Source organism: Anser anser, assembly GCF_964211835.1.
Source record: "Anser anser genome assembly, chromosome: 4".
NCBI classification, from domain to species: domain Eukaryota; kingdom Metazoa; phylum Chordata; class Aves; order Anseriformes; family Anatidae; genus Anser; species Anser anser.
The window spans coordinates 24,745,654-24,767,358 of NC_139724.1; the positions used below are offsets into that span (position 1 = coordinate 24,745,654).

Sequence of the window (21,705 nt, forward strand, 5' to 3'; positions counted from 1 at the left end):
AATGCAGAGCAACTGAGTGGCTTATGAGTAGCAGGTATGATGGCTGCTGAGAACACTGAACTCTTTGTGCCTGCCTGCATTACATTCAGTGTTCAGACTGTTATATATCCAGAAGTTTCCAAAATGAAATCTGTATCATGTGGGAACTTACTGGACAACCCAGAGCATTCTACAAAGTCTTAACAAATCTTTCTGCCCAGCATTTCCTGGCAGTAAATCATGTTCCAGTGCTTTTGTCTTCATTTTCCTAACCATTCTGTGTTTTCAAATGGTTTGTCAAAGACATCTGGAATTTGATAAATGTGTTTGTCTTAGAAATTAAAGATGGAAAAAGAAAATAAAACAAAATCGTGCACAAAGGATTTTTCTAGCTTATTTAAAGAATTGCCTGTTTCCTATCTGTGAGAAACATGCCTAAAACAAAGAACAATTATTGTTCCTCCTGCAACCTTGTTCAGTCTCTCTCACGATCAGTTTGAGAAGTCTCTTCCTTTACTTCAGGATGCCTTAATTTGCATTCATGTAAACACATTTATGAATCGGGGCAAGGCAATTCAGTGCAGTCATTCTGAATAGAAGTTAAGAGAAGTATCCCTGATTACTGTTTATACTCTCAGGAGTGGTAGGAGTCTGTTTTGTGCAAGAAGCTGCTTGCTGGTATAGAATGGATTGGCTGGGTTTCATCTGTCCCAGGTAAGCAAAATCCCATGTGTGAGTCTGGTTCTGTCATGTGAATCACAGGCAATATTGATATTAATTTTACATTAAAATTCATTGACTTTTCTCAGAGCTACTATTTCAGTTTGCAGATTAAGGAAGCTATTTCTGCATAAATTACAAGGATCACTTTCTTGATTCTCATATTTCTTAGATTTTTTGCAACTACAAGGTCACAATTTTTATTATAATGAGCACAGGTAATTTGTCTTGTCCCCTGTAACTCCAGGAAATGTCTTTAACAGGATGCACTTAGTTTTTTGTACCTCAACCCTACCTTATTGAATATTATGATTTATCAGACATACAAACATATGTTCTTGGTTTGTGTGTTGTTTGTGAGATACTACAGGAATATGTACATTTTGCCTTATTTTTTAGACCAGAATTTTGCAAACATATTTAATATATTTTAACTTTCTTGAGAGTTTGATATGTGGAAACTAAGTAGTTTTAATATGCAGCTATTTGAAATAAAATAAATGATCAAAATTATCTACTAATTGTCACTACTGTCTACTAGTTATATACCTATTTGTTGTTTGGCCTAAGTAGTCCTTTACACCTCTGTGACTCCATTAATACATATTTATTGTTTAAATTCTGGAAGCTGTGTTCAGTGATAGCAATGTAATACCTCAAAAATAGCTTATAAGAATATTATTTATTATAATTAAACTTTAAGAAAACAGAAATGTCAACTGTGATTTCATCTCGAAAGCACCAACTAGGAAGTATCAAATACATGCTGCACATTTGAAATGTGGTTCAGCTTCATGTAAGGTGGAAAAAGTAGTTGGATTGCCATTTACAGGAGAATATAACCTGTGCATGACACTGCAGACCTCTGTAACTCTATGTGTAGTGACAGATCCCCTCTGTGATTTACTCCATGTGCTGAGGAACTTATTTCTGCTTGCATATCATTTTACTTCTCCAAACTGCATAAAGCAAATCAGTAAAAAACATCTCTACTTATGTAGAGATTTGTAGAAACCACAACACCAATGATTATTACACCTGCAAAACCCTGGCATAGATAAATCTGTGCTGAGATATTTGTTCCTGTGAGCAGAGCTTTGTAGAGTAGGTCAGTTCCTTTGTTCTACCCAGAACTTTCTTTTTGCTTGTAAATAGATGTGTAAAAACATAACTGATCACTTACAGATTTATTTTTCTTTTGTTCTCTCTCAATATGGTTGAAAGATGGGATTGTACAGTTATTTTTTCTATTAAAATGTTGTTTCTCTGAATTTACTGAATTTAGAACCTAGAAGTGCTCTAGGGTGCTAAAAGATAGGTTTATTTTGTGTGAAGTAAAAAGCAGTATAAATAATTTCAAGGAGGTAGACGAATCCAAAAGCCTGAGGCAGTGCTTTAAGGTGAATGTCTCTGTGGGACAGAAACAAATGAAGTCTGGTGATACTTTGTCTGTATTTCCATTACTCCGTGGATTGTTTAGAGATCCCTTAAAAGTTTCATACTTATTCAGTGCAATTCATGATCCTTGCAAGTCATCCAGAGGAAAAAGTTAATGGTTAAAAATTTCTATTTTGAACTATCTTCAGTACAACAGCTCTTGAAAACAGCAAGTGTAGTATAGTGAGTAGAATAGCAGAAAAAAGTAAGTCTTCAGCAGGACCTTTAGAATGTCAAAAATATAAACCAAGACTGGCCTGCACCTGAAAAGCACATATTTCTCAGCATCTTTCTGATGTACATCTTTTCTTTACAAGCAATCAATCTGCTTGCCTCATCACTACATACCACCACAGTGGATTGCGTCATTTCCAAAACTGCCTCATTCTTCTATGATGGATATTAAGTTTGGTGCAGTTAAGCATGCATCTATATGAGCGAGCAGATATTTTCTAAGAACATGTGCAAGTCAATATTATTCACAAGGGATTGCCAACCCAAACAATGTGTGATTCTCATGTAACATACCTCTGTTTTTAATCTCTGGTACAGAACTGTGCAGGCCATGTTTGGAGCATGCACTCGGGCTTATGATTTAAGTTGTGCAATGGCTTCAATTCTCATTACAGCTGTTATTCAGACACATCTATCAAATGTATAGATAAGGAGTTTTGACTTTGGCTGTCTTCACAGGATGAGGCTACCTACCTGTTTTTTCTGTACTCAACCCATGTATTCCTTAACACAAAACACATTGAGCAAGTGTATGTTTTAGTTCAGAATTTAAGAGTCCTTCTTCTGAAGACAATCCTATCTTCTCTGATGCCTGAATCAGTTTTCTTTTTTTGTAGATCTTTATGTTCACATAAATTTGTTTGTTTTGTTTTGTTTTTGTTTTTGTTTTTTTGAATATTTTCAACCTCAGCAGTGAAACTGGTGACTAAGACCTATTGAGAACGTGAAGTTAGAGTTAACTCATGTGATGTAATGTGAGAAGGTACAAGAGAGAAGTTTTAATTTGTTTTCATCTGACAGGATCTAGAAATTAAGAACACCACTTCTTGGTGTAACACTCTAACTAGATGAGTGCTCTAACTGTGCAAACATGCCTTTTTCTGTTTAAGTATATAAAGAAATCAAATAGATTTTAATGCTCCCAAGTTGAACTTGGGAGTACTAGTCTATATTTGTCTCTACTTTACATGCCTAAAATCTGCCTAAACTCAGTATACAAGTATGCAAGAATATTCAGAAAGATATCAAATTTCTGCCTGGCAAATAGAAGGTATCCACAATTGTGAATATAATTTATTAATAGTATTGTAGAAGAGGCAGAAATCTGCATGTGTCAGGGCTTAAAGAAGTTACCTTTGGGAATGAATATCAGGCTTTTAATATGAGGTGACAGAATAATCCACTTCTGGGTTTTGTGCGCATGCTTCTACATTTGTTAGTAGACACAGATGGATGCAGGATTAGAGAACTGTTATACTGAGTTTCTGTTTTGACCTTTGTGTTTTGTATTCATGATGGGACCTAATGTTAATGTTTGGGTTTGGGATTTAAAAGGGTATGAATATCTGTGTCTTCGATATGTCATAAATGCTGAAGTGACTATATAGTAGTAAATGATGTAGAAAGAGAGTTATACTTTTAAATAACTTTTAATTATTTAAGTGCCTCTGATCAGTTTACAATGCATGCAGTCACCTACAATGTTTTAATTGAGATTCAAAATAAGCAAACAAGCAAACCAAATTCAGCAGTGGCATAGAGAATTAAAAGGACAGCAAGGGGCTACCTCTACATTAAATTCAGACCAAACCTATGAAACATCTGTAGCTCAAATTTCAGCTCCCCTATCCATAGATATAGCTCCACAGTTTTGCTTCTGCTTACATTTGTAAAATTTTTATATGTGTGTGTATATATATATATGTATATATTTATATATGTGTGTGTGTATACATATATAGGTATGTATTTAGGTATGCATAGATATGTATACCTACATAAGTAGGTATGTTGTGTGTGTGTCACATGCACTTTTGTTCTCATACGTATCCTGCTATATTTCAAATGTACTAGTAGTAAGGTTGGTAGGAAAAAGAAATGGAGCATTAATCACCCATATATACTTCAGAATACACAAATGAAAGCATTGGGAGGCCTAAATTTTCTTTTTAAATACAAACGTGGGAAAACCCATAAATTCTGAGACATTTTCACAAAAACTACTTTTTGTGACTTCACATTAAGCTACTCTCTTGTTTCCAACCGGTGTACCTAATAGACTAATTAGGAAATCAGCGTTCTCAGTTTTATCCTTCTAAAGGAGACCTAACTGCAGCCCTGGAAGTTCAGTCTCTAGTCAGGTCTTGGACCTCAACTCTGTAGCAGGAAGACTTAAAATCTTAATTCTCTCAGACTTAGCTGGGTCTCTCATGGCCTGTATAAGCGAAGGATTTATTTATGCTATGAACTAAGAGCATTAAATCCTTCTATCTTCAGCAGGAAGTTGGAAATCCTAAAAATCACAGCTTAAGTCAGAGAGAGCACTCAGATATCTCTAACTCCCTGTGAATGGGGTCAGAAAAATGTCTCAAAATATCAGAAATGCTCAGACCTCACCTGCTCCTTTTGAATTTTTAGGTCTTTCTTGAGAGTTAGATGGGCAGGAAAAGTCCCTCAGGAAATGAAAGCTGCAATTCTAGATAGTCTCTCAGTTTGGAGAGCTAGGCTTTAACTGCCAGATATGATCAAATTAAAATATTGATTTGTGTTTATGTAGTAACAAATCCATACAATCCTGTGTAGCAGCTCTGATAATAGGCGGCAGAAATCTGAAAGCACTCATATTTGAATACTAGATAAAATGGGATTTCTCTTTAACATAAAACAAATAAAAAAAGAGGACATCGATAAGGCTTATTTCATAAAAAGTATCCAAACGCATATTCTTTACTTACTAAAGTTTCTCATTTTTTAACTAGAAAATATCCCCAATACTTAAGCAGCACTTTTTTCTGTGAAAAATAATGTTGACTGAAAAGTAAATATAAGTTCTGGTACTTCTGATAGTAAGAGAATTACTACTCAGTATAACATAAGTAGTTCTGCTGTAGCACAATGAAATATGATTATGAAAGGGGAAATATATGCAAGCCATAAGCAAAAACTTCCTGAGCCTTTTATACATATTCATGCCACTGATAGGAGCATTCAGTCTAACATCACTTTTTCTATGACTCAGGGTATTGACTCTCCACCAGTTATCTCATTATTGATCCAAATAACTTTTCTTTGGATGAAAGGCATTTTTGAAAAGCCAGAGTCATCTACCCTTGTTAACAAAAGACTGAAAATTCTCATTTCCTTTTGTTGTTTCTCCAGTGACTAATCTCCCTCCCTGCTAAAATATGTGCCTAATTTATACCCCAGATTTAGGAACTGTCTCTTTAGTATGCAGTGATTTTTTTTCATAATAAAAACTGTTCATTCTCAAGTTACCTCTCATGCTGATTCTAATAAACCTATGAGATAAAGGTATTTAAGAACAAAATGTTATCATGTTTAAAAGAAAAAAAAAGAACAATAAAAAATAAAAATAAACACTTTGCCATGACAAGACATTTTCAAAGGTCAAAAACAGTGACTGACACCCTTTAAAATGCAACAGTTAGAATTTAGGGTTATTTCAAAATTTTACAGGAAAATTCCTTTTTTTCCAAATAAGATCACTAAAACTCCACCAGTTCAAAACCTTTAAAGATGAATCTCTTCAGGTGCTACAAGGTTAAGTAGCTAAAACTATTAAAGTTCCAGGATGTTGCCCTTGGAACAAATAGTACTTCTTTTTCCCCCTTCCCCTTTCAGCCACACCGTTCCTTACATACATTTCATTCTGGAAAAGGGCCCCATACAGATTTCTTAACCTCTTTGCTGCCCAGCAGAATCTCACTCCGTGGCATGGGAAACCTATGAAACTGCTTTCTCAGCCTCCTCAAGAAGTGTCTCCATTTGGCTATTGTGCAGCAGGAGCATCGAGGAGGAGGGTACAAACTAGTAGAAGTGAATCAAAAAGTAAGCTTCCAAAGAGAATAGTTCCATGCATTGGGTGGATTTTTATTCTAAAATTTGAAAATGTATCATTTTAAGTTAAGACTGTACTTTAGCATCCTGATAAATGCAAGTTCACTTTGCAAAGGGTCAATAGTTCATACTGGTCTTCACAACTCTATCACCATAACATTTCCTGTTGGCTCACTTGTTTATTATATATACACACCATTTCGATTTTGTCCAATCCTACTTCTCAAAATGTATATCTTGTTGTACAAGACACCTTAAACTGAAAATTAGATTACTAGGTATATTTAAGCTCACACATATTTCAAAGCATGAACCATTTGGAAGAACTCTAAAGGAATTATCCATGAGAAATCACTCCTGAAGATGCAATTTGCCATCACTTTTTTTTTTTTTTCAAACAGCAAAGCTAATCATATGTATTAACCACCTCTCATCTCCAAAATACTTAAGTTTCTCAGTAAATTCTGTAAACAGGTTACTAAGACAAAACATGTTTTTAAACTTCATTATTTCTAGGTTTTCTCAATATTAAACAGTTTTCACCAGGTATTGTTGTTACTAGCTGCAAATAAAATGCCAAGCTAATAAATGCAATGCAGATAAGTATGTCATTTTAAATAATCCATTTGTCATTTTATTAATACCACTATATTTTGTAAAACACCAATAACACTGATAACAGGGTGTGTCTTCACAGGTGATATCCAGCTGAGAGAGTACTTCTATCAAGGATTCACTTCTGGCATAGCACTCCAAATCCTTTGCAGACCACAGATGATTAAGACGATCATCTATCCTGGTTCCAGTTAGGACAGAGTTAATTTTCCTCCTAGTAGCTGCTAGGGTGCTATGTTTTGGATTAGGATGAAAAGAGTGCTGATAACATGCTGATGTTTTAATTGTTGCAGAGCAGTGTTTACACCAGGCCAAGGACTTTTTGGCTTCTCGCTCTGTCCTGCCAGCGAGCAGGCTGGGGGTGCAGCAGGAGCTGGGAGGGGACAGACCCAGGACAGCTGACCCAAACTGGCCAAAGGGGTATTCCATACCATCTGACGTCATGCTAAACAATATATAGGGGTGGCTGGCCGGGGTGGGGGGCCGGCTGCTCGGGGATAGGCTGGGCATCGGTCAGCGGGTGGTGAGCAATTGCATTGTGCATCACTTGTTTTCTTACACATTATTATTATTAATACTATTATCATTATCACTATTATTATTATTATTGTTATTATTATATTCCTGTCTTAATAAGCTGTCTTTATCTCAACTCACCGGCTTCACTTTCCCGTTTCTCTCCCCCATCCCAGAGAGGGAGGGGGGAGGGTGAGCGAACGGCTGTGTGGTGTTTAGCTGCCAGCCGGGTTAAACCACAACAGCCCTTTTGGCGCCCAACGTGGGGCTCGAAGGGTTGAGATATCGACAAATTTGACCAGAGTGTGTTAAACTAAAATTGGTATAAGTATTGGACCTGTTTAATAGTTGCTAGTCACGATGTTGATTGCCTTAATCTCCGGTCTGCTGTGCCTGTATTCCAAATTGAGTTTTATAGTGCGTTACTTTCTGTATGTGCTCCCTGTTGCACTGTTTATCCTTTCCGGGCCCTGGTTTAAGATTGTTATGGTACTGTGCGGTGTAACAATGGCTTATGAAATGATGAAATATCTGGTCACGACTTTAACCTGGTATTTGTACTCAGCACTGACGTCGACTCTATACTTTGGAAACCATATCTCGGAAACTATTGGCAATTACACCTCTTGCCTTTTTTCATCAGGGAACCAATCTGTGGAGGGGACAGGGGAATACATTTTTCCCTACCTGTTCACTCTCCCTTTCTCCTTCACCACCCTCTTATCCCCCAAGCTAGTTACGGTGGTTCTCCAAGATGTTGAATATCCTTGGGATACTCAGACCAGCATGTTCTAGTTGTTATGTCTCCTGAATATACTGCAGGTTTTGTTTAAGGTTAAACAACTACTTAGGAATCTCATCTGGAAATCTGTCCTGAGGCAGGATAGTTGCGAGTGGCAGGGAGTGTGGGAGGATATGGGCAGGTTTCTAGAGCAATGGTCACCTCCAGTGTTTTGGACATCCACCCCTGAACAACTGCAAAATCCTAAAAAGCTGGCAGAATGCTTGAAAAAAAAGGTGTCATGACTCTGGCAGTTCCAAAGTGACACAAATCACTGTAGCGTGCTGGGGTCTAGCTTGTGCCTATCGAGCTGCAATCGATGCTACTATCAACCTAGCGACAGCTCCTGCAGCCGCTCCAGTTCCAGCTCCTGCAGCCGCTCCAGTTCCAGCTCCCGCAGCCGCTCCAGCTCCAGCGGCCGCTCCCATTCCTGTGGCTGGGTCAGAGAAGCGAGCTGTAGCAGTGCAAGTTGACCCCGCAGAGGGTATTCCAAGCCCTGTGGCAGACCCTGTGGCTGGGTCAGAGAAGTGAGCTGTAGCAGTGCAAGTTGTCCCTGTAGACAAGGTGAAAAAATGGTATTGAGACTCAGGTCTTTTAGAACGCAGTCTTCTGCTAGGTCTGGGTATAGAGAAGACGAGGCTGGGCCATCAAATGTGCAGGAGGATGAGGATGAGGATGTCGAAAAATCAACAGTAACTACCCGAACCAGCATGAGATACAAAATGTGCGAAAGGATTTTGGTCGCTGTATAGGTGAGCAGCTTGTCACCTGGCTGCTCCGGTGCTGGGACACCGGAGCCAATTGTGTGGAATTAGAGGGCAGGGAAGCCAGGCGGCTGGGATCCCTTGCTAGGGACGCAGGCATTGACAAAGCAATTGGAGATGGAGCACGATCTCACAGCCTCTGGAGGCGTCTCCAGCACCCTACCAGCAACTAGGAGGAAAATTAACTCTGTCCTAACTGGAACCAGGACATCATCTTAACACAGTAAATAAATAAATATATAAATAAATAGTATTTGAATAAGCAGTACAGAATGCTTGTTCATATATCATTGTTTTATCACCTAGAACTTAAAACATAGATTAAAATATGAATCTATTGCCAAATATATACTAAAACATATCCTTTCTTATTCCAAGTAACATATAAACTTCTGAATTCTTGTTAAAAATACATTGCAGGATAAATTTGTACTTATAAAACCCCTGCTAATGACTTTATATGATACTGCTGATTAATTTAGCTTATCATTACTACTTTACTTGTAATCTACCTGTAAGTATTTCTGAATATAAATGCAGGCTTACGAGAAACAGGCAGCAAAGATGAACTATTTTAGGGTTCTCCTTCAAAATATATCATTTACTGCAGTAACAACAAAAATATAATCCTGAGAAAGTCAAGACATTACAAAACCGCAAATCAAAAAGTTGAGCACTAAAATAAGTGGCACAGCAGCCAAGAGGTTAAATCTTCTAATGAAAGTTTCTGATTATATTAGCTTGGTTTGTTATTTAAATTAATCCACTAGTAAACTAAAACTTTTACATATTCTATGTAGCTAATGCTATAGTCTATACAGAGATTGTATACAATATACAATAATCTTATTGTATAACATTAGTTATACAAATGTTTGGCGTTTATTAACCCTGAATGCTTTTTTTCTCTTAAGTTTTTTAGTTTTCCTCCTTCTTACTGAAATATTCTTCTCTCTTTTCTACTTCTTATATTTTCTATATACCATCTATATTTTTCAGTCTTACTATTCATATGCTGTAATAAAGAAAGGAACTAGTGAATCCATTTTGCAGCCATCTCTTTAGTAGAAATGTGAAGCTTTCAGACCTAGAGCATCTGTAATCTAGCTAACATGATTTAACAGAACAAAATTCTGTTACTGATTACGGTATGTGGGAATTCCTTGTATACACATGGATGGTTTGTACTTTTGAAATTTTTTCTGCAATTCTTTCCAAAATAAGCTAAATAAACACTACATTCTATTTACCAAGGCACGCTGATCACAGTTCTGACTGCCACGGTCTCATACACATTACTCTGACTGTGTGGATTATGTATCAATTTTAAAGGTAACTACTTGTGACCAAGCATATGGTGCAGCATCTGCAGACTAATCTACACTATAAGCACCTGTCAAGTGAGGACTTTCACACCTGCTCTAAGTCCTACTTTCTTTAATATGCCAAAGCTTGTTTAGTGCCAGCCCCTTCCTCTTAATACCATCAATCATTATGTTTTGTTAAAACAAATGTTAGTATTTATTTATTTATTTGTTAAAACAAATGTCAGTATGCCTCATTGGGAATAGTGATGTATTGCTAGGTGTGGAGCTGTAGCAAGAGATAGCATAAAGCCTGTTAGTACAAAATATCAAGCTACACTCATTTAATATGGTTATAAAGTACATATTAGTTGTATCTTTTAATTTGCAATCTTACTGGGATGAAAAGATTTCCTCATTTTTGATTGGTTACATATATATCACAGACTTTAATCCATGCTGTAATCCTTGCAAATACTAAAAATGTGGAGTTATTTATCTTCTGACATGAGTCATTGGGAAAAGGCAGAAGTACTTTGGTGCATAGTTTGTCTTTTTATTCAGAAGTCCTTTGCTGGGACTTTTATTAAATCTGAACAAGTTTTGCATTTTAGCAAGTGTTATTGTCAACCCGATCGCAGAAAATCATAACAGATTTTGCACAAGGGGAGTACTAGTAAAGGAATTTCATTTCAAATCTATAAAACTTCATAATTTACAATTGAAATCACCTCAAATAAAAATGTCATCCAACTTTTGAAAGGTAAGTAGCAGAGATATATTTGTATTTACTTTTAAGAAAAATGAACATTTAACTATCAATTTATTTTTTTTAAAAAAGTAAGATATATAATATTCTATTAGAAACTGATTTCCTCCCACTTCAAGAATATTCCAGGTTACAAGAAAACAAGAAGATAATTATTGAGTTGTGGGTTTACATTTCCTATCTGTATTACTATGTTCCTCCTATTTTATTGTTTTCCTTACTCTATTGTCCCTTACACTCCTCAATATGATGGTGCATTTGCTCCCTCTTAAATTCTTTTTTATTGAAATAAAGCTCCTCCTTTATAATATCTTTTTTAAGGTCATAAGGAATCATGCATCTTGGGGGCCTAGAAAAGGTATTTTGAGCTATTTCAGAGAGATTTGGATTAGGGTCACCACAAGTAAAATAAATGAAAATAGAGTTTTTGTAGCACTTGCTTCTGTGCTGCAGCTTTATTCATCACAAACTTCAGTTTTGTTTGGAAAGTTTGATATGGAACAACATATACTTATCAGCATAGGTTGTGTTTTTTGTCCCCACTCCCGGCCATCCCCTGCCCTGGAATATATTTCATCAAAATGTTAGCACAGGATATTTTGACAGTTTACACATTTACCACATTCTGACCAGAGCCTTTTTTTTTTCTTTATTATGAACCAAATAGATTTTATGTGGTGAAGTGGTAGTACTTACTGTATAGCGAGATTGCCTAGAAGACTCACCTTGCTGAATATTTTTTATGACAGCTGAAGCCATATACAAGATTAACATAGTTTTATATATGGAAAATGGGTTGTTTGCTTCAAGAGCATCCTATATATATACTGACTTCTCAAAGAAAGAATTCAGATATTAGAGTGTGGTTTTATGCTTTGAGAATCCAGTACCAAATTTGGCTTGAGAGCTGTAAAAAACACTGACTGCCATAGAAAACCATTTTTAAAGGAGGACGGAAATGCCAGATTTGAGCCCAGATACTTATACACTGGTAAATTTCACTGTAATTAAGAGGCAAAGAGCTCCGCACTCTGTGTCGAGTTTTCAGCCTGCTGATATATGTTATTTAGTAGAAAACATACAAATTACAAAGAATTTCTTGGAGTTCTTCTGTACACTACCATCCCCTGGTTTACTATTTTTGCCAATAGTCAAGATTGACCTTTGCAGCCATCGAAGTAATTTTCAGCCACTGTTGGAAGGTCATAATGCTATTGAAGTATATTTTTTTCTAAAAAAACACTGTTCAATGATAATGTTCTAATGTAGAAAGAGGACTGGGATGAAACAAGTAAAGAATACTTATTTTTTTCTTTAATATATATATATTTCTATTACAGACTTCATTTTCAAAATAGGTTAGCACATTTAACAGAAGTAAGCTGTAAATTGTAGTGAGAAAAATCTGTTTACAATACAAAAAGCTGCTAAAATTTTCTGAAGAGATATTGCTTTAAATCTCTACAGCTTTCTTTTTTATTGCAGTGTGAAATCTTGTGCTAGGAAAGAGTAAGATTACAATGATCAGCATCTTGGTTTTTAATGAGATTATGAAAGTGTTGCAGTTTAGGTATAGCAGTTAGCTAGTTCTGTCATCTGCAACTTCTTGGCTCTTTACCAGAGGAAAATTTTTTCTAGTTGAAATGATCAACCATACTGAACCTAATCTACCTCAAGAGTTAATTATGAAAATCAGTGATTTACAGGACATTTGGCTATAAGCTGTAAGTGGGATGGGAAAAGCAGTGAGACAGAAATCACTCAGGAGGAGAAAAGGAAATATATGCATATAGAAAGACATTTCAAAACCTGCTGGCCATCCATGATTTTTTCTCCTGTTGTTCAGCTGACATGTATCTGTTGTGAGCTCAACCGTCATGTTTAAGGACATACAAGCAGATTCTGTACTTAAGTTAGAAAGCGTTCTGAAGAACTTTTCAAGGTTGTAGGATTAAAACTAATGTACTTTAGGTAGAAGATGGAAAAATATGGAAGTGTTTCTCTAACAGGAGTGTAATATGTCTTTTGGATAGCATAAGTCTGTCAGCCTATTTTTTTTTTTTGACGGATTCAAAGATATTTACCTTTTTTATTCTCACTTGTTTGTAATGTGATCAAGACATCAAGACTGGAGAGCAGTCTAAATAGATGTTAGATGCTGCCTGTGTCCCTTTATTTCCAGATAAAAGAAAACAGGCAGAAAAGTGTAATTTGTTTGTTTGTTTCCAGAACAACAAATGTTAACGAAGACTCTTTTGTTTGGAAGTCTGCCAGTATCACTAAAATTACCCTTTGAATTTAATTATTGCCTAAAGATGCTTGATGATAATTCAGAATATTTTGACGTTCTTGGACATCCAGGACGTGAATTTTCAGTAAAAATTGCACTCTAACTAATTGAAATGCTGTTCATTAGGATTAATTAATTATGATGTCTTCCTGGAAATCTGTTGAAGTCTAACTAGACTTAAAGAGTAACTGATGTTTAAAAGTGACTATAATTTGCTTGACTTCAGTTGTGGCAGATAATTTAATAATATTTATGTTTCTTTTGTGTGCATCAGTCTCAGAAAGCTCAGTCATCCTGTGTTCTGATGAATACAGACATCTTGTTTATTCCTGCAGGTCTATCCCTTCCTATAGCCTCTTTAATTTCTCTGTTACAGAGATTTAAGGACACATAAAAAAGGCATTGAAAACATCATGGCCTTGTTTGTGTGATCATGCCTATGATCTTTATTTGAAGAATGTAACGCTAACACATTCTGGGATAGCTCTTTTTTTAAGTTATGGATTCCTATTCAGTACTCCTAGTGTTTTGTTTTGTTTTGTTTTTTTTTTTTAACACTAAATTACAACCACATATTTTTTAACTACTTCTGTTTAGTAAGTTAACCATGTGCTTAACCACAGTACTGAATATTAAATCAAAGGCTTTATGGTCCAGGTCAATGACTACCTATGCATGTGCACACTGTATATTTATTGATATAAATATAATAATAATAATTAAAAAAAAATCACTAAATCTGTTATGACAAGAAGCCCTCTTGAAGACTTACTTGCTAACAAAACTCAGTTTACTTTTGTCAGAGTGAAAAAGGCAAGATCATATGGCTCAGTGACATTTCAAAATCAAAGAGACACGAGCTTTTTTACAAATTCACTGAAGTCTTAAAGGTGGAAAAAATCACAGGAAAAAATTACAAGCTAAAATTATTTGCACCTCATTTAAGATTTCAACAGTTTTCTGGGGAAATATATGTGCTTTTTCATCTTCAGACAATCTAAAAGACCAAAGATTCTAAAATTTCACCTTCATTGCAAGTTACTTGTTGCTTACATTCTGTTTCTTTTGTAGGCTGGTTCAGAAATAAATATTTTCTATTTTTATACAATTTTATTTCTTGAATAAAACATTGCTATAGAGATTTATTCTTGAAATGATGCTGTCGGTATTCATTGCAAATTTTTCCATTCTTAGGCATACGTATTACCAGCAGCCACCGAATCACTGCATGTTTGAGGCTGGAAAGGACCTCTTGAAGTCATCTAGCCCACACCCCTGCTCTAGCAGGGCCACTTACAGCAGGTTGCCCAGGACTATGTCCAGGTGGCTTTTGAAGATCTTCAAGGAAAGAGACTCTGCAGACTCTCTAGGCAACTTGTGCCAGAGCTCAGTCACCTGTGCAGTAAAGATGTGCTTCCTGGTGTTTAGATAGAATCTCTTGTGCTCCAGACTCATTGCCTCTTGTCCTGTCAGAATCGAAGTTGACTAGTGTTCTTCTAAAATATTCTTTCACATGTTCTGAAATATGACTGATGATAACTTTGATGGTTATGGTTATACTAGGATTTCGTATGTATGTCCTACATCAGTGCTTAGCATATTAGAATGGTATTAGAAAAATGAGATATATTCTCCCAAGATCACTAATGGATTTAATTTTGAGGGAACAGAGAAATATTGTAAGTTCACCAAGACACAGGTCAAAGGAAAATGAAGCTGTAAAAAAGTCCCCCTGATTTTAGCTGGTTTAAATTTCAGAAAACCCAGAAGAGGGACCAAGTGCTCATAAAGAATTTAAGCAATTGGGGTCTCGTTATATGACAGTTTGGGGAGTTATCTGCAGAAATGAGCTGTGCTTAGGAAGACTCAACTGTTCCAAGAAACAAACCATAATTCCAGTTTAGGAACCATAGGAAGGTTCAAGGGAATGGATTGCTCCAGTTTGTGGCACAGGGATTACTCCTCTGCTGGCAGATCTCCCCATCTGCAGCTGCACCCTTTATTTGATCTTAGTTTGAACTGCTAAGGTTGGGGCAAAATTGCAGCAATGCTGTCAAGCCAAATTCTAAGCAGTAAATCTCATAAAGGGAAAACTAAATACACAAAAATCTTACCAAGAAAATATATAGTGTAGCATTATCCTAGAGGAAATGCAATGTGTTGATTCTGTCACTGTTCCTTGAATGCAAAAACATTAATCTCTTCTGATTCTTTGAGAAACAGTGATTCTGTTAATAGGATATCAAATTTTGACTCTCATTCTGTAGTTTATCTATAATATTCAGGAAATTAATTGTATCACTTTACAATTATAGGTAATGCTGTCTATTTCAAAGGCTCATTCACTACATTTATTTAACTGTCATATAATAGCTGAAAATGGATAAGTTTATCATAAACTGAACTGATAATTACTTCAATATTTGGAAAGTAGATTCTTTTTTCTTTAATGAAAAGATAAAGTGTTACAAAAAAGTTTATTTTCCTTTGACTGTTTTTAGGATCTTCTCAAGTACTATTTATATTGTTGCCAGTCTGATAAATACTGAACAAAATCATTAGCATACATGAGACAGAAAATACTAAATTAACATGAAAGGAAAAATTCTGCTCTGTCCAAGGGGGAAGGGTATTTTTTTTTTCTCTTTCATCCTATTGAATAGTTTTGATACTGATATTTAACTGGAAAGTTTTTTACTTTCTTCAAAAGTCAAGTATACATTTAAAACTACCTGAAATAACCTCATCACTAAATAGGATTAACACTTTCATTCCAGGTTCACATAGCTTGATGCAGAACTTCAGTTGAATGCAAAAATTATCACTGTTAAAGCTATTTTGTTTCACAGGTATTTTTCCATTTTAAGATGTCCTCACTGGTTTTATAAAAATGTTGTATTAAATTCCCACTAGCAGTTATCCTCTTTTAATAAGGAAAGGAGAATATAGTCTGAAATGTTACATTTTCTTTTTCCTTGTACAGTTTAAACAATAAATTATACTTTATAAGACATAAAAAATACTTTTATGGAAAAATAAGGAGGTATATTCTGCCAAACAAATCACTGTGGGCAATTTAGGCAAATACAACAAGTAGGTAGAATAGATATGGTGCTATATCATACATATTGTATGAGACTTCAGGCTCTTACATATTTTTTCATAAATTTTTAAATTTCCTCTCCAATAATTTAAAATGAAAAGTGTTTTACCTTTAGAGGAAATTAGTTAAAGCACTGAAAACCAATGTATGAGTACAGAAGCTTTGATTAGGACAAAAAATGATTTATTTATTTATTTATTTATTTATTTTGGTATGGTGTAAAAGCAATTTACACCATTTTGCTAAGTGCTTGAAGTAGAAAAGTACATATGCAATTAAGGAATGCAAATTGTCTTGGCTCAGTTAGGAATTCTTGAACATTACAGTGATGTTTCAGAAAATGCTCCCCATTGGTAACAAAACACATTTATGTAGAAGTCCTGAAAATACAGACAGAATTCCTGAAAATACAAAGCACATCAAGACTTTCACTGACAATGTAATAGAATACAGGTGCTCAGTGAAAAGCAGGCTGAACTGTCTGGCTGGTGTCCACCAGTAATGTGAAGGACTTTTATTTATTTCTGACTTCAATTACTCATCCTTTGTGATGAATATTCAAAAGTTTGTGATGGTAATGTGTATTCTCCTTGTTCTGAATAAATTCTGATCTAATTTAACAAGTGGAGCAATGGTAATAACTTACCATTTACTCATGTAAGGAATTTTTAATAATAGATCTATGTCTGATACCATATATACCCTATATTTCAGATTTCATTTTGGTGATGAAAACTCAGGACTCTATTACCCATGGTGAAGTCAGAAATGAAGAGTAAGTTTCCTTCTGAATTTAACATAAAGATTATTAAATTCCTGGAATGAACAGGATTTTTCAGTTTTCACTCCTGGTAGAAAAAAAAAAAAAAAAAAGTAAAATGCTTGTCTACTTCTCTTTTTAGGTGTTGGCAATTGTAGTATGTCCCCCCTGGAACAGAAAGACAAATGTTACTAGTTGTTTTGAAGCATATGTCAAAAGAACTGTGAGGAAAAATATAATTAAATATTTTTACATTTTTATAGATAACCCATTCCAAGGAGAATAAAAGTATCTTGGCGGGACATTCAATTCTAAAGCATGTTTTTTTTTTAAATGATCCTGTATGCAGCTGAGCTTTAATAGTCTGTGGAGTTTTCTAAGGTCTGATATAATGTTGCAGACAGCACCCAGTCATGAAACTTTATTTGTCAGACATGCCCCATATAGTGTGACAGATCCCACAGCAAATCCCACTGTTGCATTATGGTTTATAGTAAGAAAATAATGCAATCTTCTGCTTAAACACAAGTAATAATGGGATAAAACTCATTTGCACTGTTGTGGAGAAAGAAAGAAATTCTATGTGCAAAGGATTAGGAGCAATAAAAATTTCAGCTTTCGAAGTATGAGCCTGCGAGGAGAGTAGGTTAGATAGGTGGACAGGGAGAGACATATGCTCGTGGTATTGTGCAGAAAGGTGTCAGTCAAAAGTTGGTGCTGAAAGGATAGCCTGAAGATCAGGAGAGTGATGTTACAAACAGCGACTGAGAAAGCATTAGGAATCATTGCAGGGTTTGCAAGCAAACTGCTCAGTCATATTCACCTTTAGTTGATGAAGTGACCTCTGTGAGGAGATCTTGGAGGCAGAGAGTAAGATTTCAGTTTAGAACTGGGCACACAGATTGCTGGGCTCCTGCCACAGAGGTGATGGCTAGCTTGTGGTCATGAATGGGACTGGAAGAAATGTCGTGCTTACACTCAAGAGTAAAAGGAAAATACAAGCCAACTTAAAGACCTTGACTAATAGAACTCAAAGTAGCTTGGCAGGTCTGGGGTAAGTAGCTAGACTAGAGTAGTTTAAGCACAGAGAAGGGGACTGAAGCTCAACGGAAGCAAGTCTGGAAATTTAAGAAATCTAAATAGCAAAGCCAGGAAGCTGGTAAATTTTAGAGGTGGCACGAGGAAAAGAAGTTGGGACATAGCTGGCAAATAGGATCAGGAGCGTTTAGTTACGTTGTTTTGTAATGTGCAAAATGAAAGCATGATCACATTCTGAGCAAAAAAGAGATAAAAGTGGAAGTTAAAGAAAAAAGAGAGAGAACAGAAGAGAAGATATGGGTCTTTTGTGAGAAGCCCACAGGAGGATGTGGAGGAGTGCTTCTGCCTGTGGTAGAGAAGCAGAGTTCTGGAGGGGCTGAGAAGAAAAAGAAGTGGCTGAAGGGAGAGAGAAGGTCATGTCAGATTTTGTCAGCTTTCTTTTTGATCTCCTCTGAGGAAAGAGAGTTGTACACCAGAGCATGAGAAGCTCTAAGAAACAATGTCAAAGAAGAAACTCAGCCTTTGGAAAAAAGTAACAACATTAAACAAATCTAACATGTCATAAGGCTTTTGTATTTACTTTATATAGATAGAGTTACTAGTTCTAAAACTGAATGTTTAGACCAAAAGATTTGGAAAGCTTTGCTTTGTTGCAAAATTTCTGTGTAGAGAAAAAAGGCTGCCTAATCTGTTCTACTCTTCATACTTCATTTTGTAGATTAGGATGCATGATTTCAGGAATAGGTACAGAAGAACGGTGGCTTATAATATTATTCATTGCTGAAGAAAAGGTCAATTTATTTATTTATTTATTTTTAATGGGTTATTTTATGATAGGTCGTGTTACATTTACTTGTGTTATCTGTGCTAATTGCTGTTTTTTTCACTAACTGAAACATTTAGTTTAAGTAGTCATTATTCTAATTTAAAGATTCTACCTGTAATTAAATTATCAAAACAACAACTTGTCTCTTCTTTTTCTTATGCCATTCTGAGAAATGGTTATATAAACTATATTTTTACAAGCTATTGAGTTCCTAAGCATTTTCATGACTCCTATGCCATTCTTTGTAAAACACTTCTTGTTAGTGCAGTGGCTAATTTGTGTGTGGCAGGTCACAGTAACACCACTGTAAGTAGAAGTCAGTCACTTGTATTAATTCTTAAGAAAGATGAAAAAAATCCTCTTTAAACTGTGATTAATTTTTCAGTGATATAAAGAAATGCTATGTAAACTTGTACTTCCAGACTGTTTGTTATTGATTACTCCCAAAGGTTTACTCTCATGAAGTACTAACATTTGTCATGAAGATATTCTCACAAGATATAAAATTCCCACACATATAGATATTTTCCCACACATATAGAATTCCCTATTATACTCCTTCTTTTGACAAAAGTATTTATATATATGTGTATATGACTGGTGTGTTTATAGATGACAAAACCACTAGACATGAAATATTGTTTGGTCAGTTACTGTTTTATTTTTGCCTGATCCCTAGACTACCATAAATGTTGACTTTCCAAATTATATGTGTGCATATTTTGATGAATAAGAGCGCCATGGTGCAATCTTTGGTCCTGAGGCCATGTAGTTTGGCTTGGCTCATGTCCACACTGCTAAAGGCAAACCCTTTCTACAGCAGAGTGGCCACATCCACGTGAACTAAAACACAACTTTGTGTCTCTACTAGGCCTCACGTTGTACCCATAAGGTTATTATATATTGTTACATTGCATGCTAAGTGTCTGTAAAATGAGGATATAAAACTGGCTGGGACTTTCCGATGGAATTTTATGAAGAGTTGCATAGGGAAGGAGCCAAACTTGGTGCACTTTCCTCAGTTCTTCTACTTAGGAAGCATCCAGTTCTGGTGTTAGCTGCCTGCTGGCTGAAACCACAATAAAACCCAACGTTTACAGACTCAGGCATTTAATGTATATGCATTTTTCTATTGCAATTATAAGGGTTTTATTTCAATATGAAAATATAAATCATCATATTAAAAAAAATATATATATATACTTGCCTGATATAGTTAATTGATTTGGTTGTTCCTACCTATAAGATTTTCCTTTATTCTTGTTGATAAATCCTCATGCTTCAGTTGTTACCTTACTCTTCTGTATCTCTTTGTGTTTATTAAGTCATGCAGCTAAATATGAATATGACCAAAACATTTCTTAATCTTTCTGCCTGGCCTTTTTTCATTTAAATTCTTCCTTAGTTAGCAATCTTGTCTGTACTTCTGACTTGGAAACCATCTACAAGTCAGACCTCATAACACAGCTGTAGATGAAGAAAAGAAAATCTAAAAATCTGTGCTGGAAAGGAGGGCACGAAGAAGGTCTGGAATTTTTGTCCCTTCCTTAAATTCTTTCCTTGCTTGCCCCTCCTTCCTAGTGCTGCCCATTTTCCTGTTGATTCCATTTTCTTTTGTCAGCCTCACATTGACAGCATGCAAAGGTAGTTTTTTTGAAACAATTCTATTTTCTCTGTTCCATATTGCTTTGTAGAGCCATAAGCTGTCAGGTGCCTTGGGTGTTTTCAAGATACAGAACTATAAAAATTAGAGATGTGGCAAAAGAAAAGCCTTTCTTCTCACCTTTGTCTCTGAGACAAATTTGTAAAGTTTAGTATTCATTGTTTTGCATTACTCTGATATCGATACTAAAAAAACTTGATACATAAAATAGAAAAAGAAATAGAATTCTATGCTGAACATCTGTTTCCTTTACACTGTTCTCCAGAGACTGCTCAATGCTGTTGTCAAACTTGCTAGAATCTCCAATGTTTGTCCTTGGTCTTAATTTACCAAAGCTGAATCTAATAGAACAGTGTACAAAGATTTTAAAGCAGCCCCTTAAATCTGAAAATCTGCTGCTCTACTTAATGTATGACACAAAGGTATTTGAGGACATTTCAATTCTAGGTTTCTTAGTACTTTGGAAAGTACTAAAACATTTCAAATTCTTGCTTTAGGTAATCATGTATGACTCACACTATCCACAAAGATAAGAACTTCTAATAAGAGTCCTATTTTTAGATGACCCTAAGATGCACTTGTGATGATATAAGGAATTGAGAGAGTATGTTGCAGCATTACAGAAGGAAATACACGTTTTTATGGAAAACGTTATCAGCGTTGTTGTGCCACTGGGCTTTAAAATATGTGATTTAATGTTAGCATATAAAAAATTAATGGTAACTGGAATCTGGGCTATTCCAGAAAGTTTTTTTGAAAGCTCCAATTTTTTTTTTTTTTTCCATTATTCATTTTAGTGCAATTTATTTAATGGTTCATTTCATACGAATCAAAACTTCTTTTTGTCCTAACACTAGAAAAATGTCAGGCTCCTTATTTTCCACATTTACAAAGTGCACTACCCTGAACAGCATCTTAAATTTGTTTGTTTAATGAAATCAGGGTAATCTGAAACGTAAATTATTAAACTGAGTAGTTTAGCTAATAAGCTAATAGAAGTGTCCAATTGTGAATTCTTTCTTTTTGGAGAAGGAAATTACATTGAGAA

General features: G+C 35.3%; 1 long non-coding RNA gene across 2 annotated transcripts; it reads left to right on the forward strand.

The window, feature by feature from the left end:
* Positions 1-292: 292 nt before the first annotated feature.
* On the forward strand, positions 293-17,243 carry LOC310899219. Of its 2 annotated transcripts, none has more exons than XR_014584084.1 (3): positions 293-693; positions 6,090-6,219; positions 14,462-17,243. It is a non-coding gene; the product is annotated as an uncharacterized lncRNA (long non-coding RNA). The 2 variants fall into 2 exon arrangements; XR_014584085.1 differs by lacking the exon at positions 6,090-6,219 and adding an exon at positions 6,926-7,072.
* The last annotated feature ends 4,462 nt before the right edge of the window (positions 17,244-21,705 follow it).